General features: G+C 51.9%; 1 non-coding gene across 1 annotated transcript; it reads right to left on the minus strand.

Annotated features, from left to right (window-relative positions):
- Positions 1-760: 760 nt before the first annotated feature.
- LOC116535449 lies at positions 761-864 on the minus strand. Its single transcript, XR_004262200.1, has one exon. It is a non-coding gene; the product is annotated as a U6 spliceosomal RNA (small nuclear RNA).
- Positions 865-2,233: the final 1,369 nt, after the last annotated feature.

The raw sequence follows: 2,233 nt of genomic DNA on the forward strand, positions 1-2,233 counted from the left end.
ACTAGCCCTGCCAACAGCAGCTGCCAAGGAGTGTGCTGTGCTGGCTGTGGGCTGGGCTCTTGCTTCCCCTGGTCTGCCCACAGCCCAGGTGCTCCCAGCACCCCCACAGTCCCTCCTCTCCCCCCCGCCCCACCCAACTGCTGAACCAATGTCTGACAACACTTCAGACCCAAGATGATGGAACACCTCCCCTGCATCCCAGCGGGGGCTGTTCCTGGACTCAGAGGCTGTGGTCTACAGAAAAGGCCTTGATAGGAGCCAGAGCTGGTTCCTAGTCCCCACCTACCACAGAAAAGCCTACGGGACCTTGGGCAAGGCACTGTCCCCTTCCGATTGTGCTGTCCCCATCACCAATGGGACTGTGAGAGCCAGGGGGCAGGTCATCCAGGCCCCAAGCCATGGTGGCACAGCGGCCCTGGAGGCTAGTGCTCCTGGTGCTGGGTGTCCCAGATGATGCTGGGCATTTGCGTGGGCTCTCTCTGGCCCTGCAAGGAGTGAAGGCAAGGGCTGGGAGCCTACTGGGTGCTGAGTTCTGTGCCCTCCACGTGCTCCACCTCATTTAACCTTCACTGAGCCCATGGGTCCGGTGTGAATAAGCGGGCTGGCTCTTCCAGGCCCCATGGTCAGACAGCCTGGGCTCATATCCCAGCTCCACCATGGACTAGCTGAGTGACCCGGACAAAATACTGACCTTCTCTATGCCTCAATTTCCCCGTGTATAAAATGAGGCCAACACAATACCTTTCTTTTTTTTTTTTTTTTTTTTTTGGAACGCTTCATGCATTTGTGTGTCATCCTTGCACAGGGGCCATGTTAATCTCTGTATCGTTCCAATTTTAGTATATGTGCTGCCGAAGCAAGCACCACAGTACCTTTCTTGTGGAGTAGTTGTGACAGATTGAATGAATCATGTAAAGTGGGTAGAACAGTGCCTGGCACAAGTTAAGTCCATAACAAGCTTGGCTGTTATTATTATTAATCCCATTGTATAAGGAAATCAGGGCTCGGAGAAGCTAAGTGGCTTGCCCAAGGACACGCAGCTAGAAAATGGTGGGGAGGGCTTTCCACTTTCTTTCTTTTTTCTTTTTTTAAAGATGCGGTTTCACCATGATGGTCAGGCTGGTCTTGAACTCCTGACCTCAGGTGATCCACCCACCTCAGCCTCCCAAAGTGCTAGGATTATAGGCATGAGCCACTGCACCCGGCTCTTTTTTTTTTTTTTTTTTTTTTTTGAGACGAAGTCTCACTCTGTTACCCAGGCGGGAATGCAGTGGCGTGATCTCGGCTCACTGCAACCTCTGCCTCCCAGGTTCAAGGGATTCTCCTGCCTCAGCCTCCCAAGTAGCTGAAATTACAGGCACCTGCCACCATGCCCAGCTAATTTTTTGTATTTTTAGTAGAGAGGGGGTTTCACTATGTTGACCAGGCTGATGTCAAACTCCTGACCTCATGATCTGCCTGCCTCAGCCTCCCAAAACGCTGGAATTACGGCGTGAGCTACTGCGCTTGGCTAGAGATGGGGTTTTGCCATGATGCCAGGCTGGTCTCCCAACTCCTGGCCTCAAGTGATCCGCCTGTCTGGGCCTCCCAAAGTACTGGGATCACAGGCTTGATGTTCCTTCCCGCCACCCAGTACTGGATTCCTTAAAAAAAATTCTGAGATGGCCGGGCGCGGTGGCTCAAGCCTGTAATCCCAGCACTTTGGGAGGCCGAGGCGGGTGGATCACGAGGTCAAGAGATCGAGACCATCCTGGTCAACATGGTGAAACCCTGTCTCTACTAAAAAAATACAAAAAATTAGCTGGGCATGGTAGCACGTGCCTGTAATCCCAGCTACTAAGGAGGCTGAGGCAGGAGAATTGCCTGAACCCAGGAGGCGGAGGTTGCGGTGAGACGAGATCACGCCATTGCACTCCAGCCTGGGTAACCAGAGCGAAACTCTGTCTCAAAAAAAAACAAAAAAAAAAAATTCTGAGATGAGCAGTGTGGTAAATGCTTATGGTCTCAGGAATGGCATTAAAAGATAATAATGTGGCCGGGAACAGCGACTCACACATTTAATCCCAGCACTTTGGTAGGCCAAGGCAGGTGAATCACTTGAGTCCAGGAGTTCGAGACCACCCTGGGCAACATAGTGAAACTCCATCTCTACAAAAAATACAAAAATTAGCTGGGTATGGTGGCAAGTGCCTGTAGTCCGCTACTCAGGAGGCTGAGGCAGGAGAATCACTTG

This window comes from Sapajus apella, unplaced genomic scaffold, assembly GCF_009761245.1.
Source record: "Sapajus apella isolate SASKATOON/1434 unplaced genomic scaffold, GSC_monkey_1.0 scaffold94, whole genome shotgun sequence".
NCBI classification, from domain to species: Eukaryota; Metazoa; Chordata; class Mammalia; order Primates; family Cebidae; genus Sapajus; species Sapajus apella.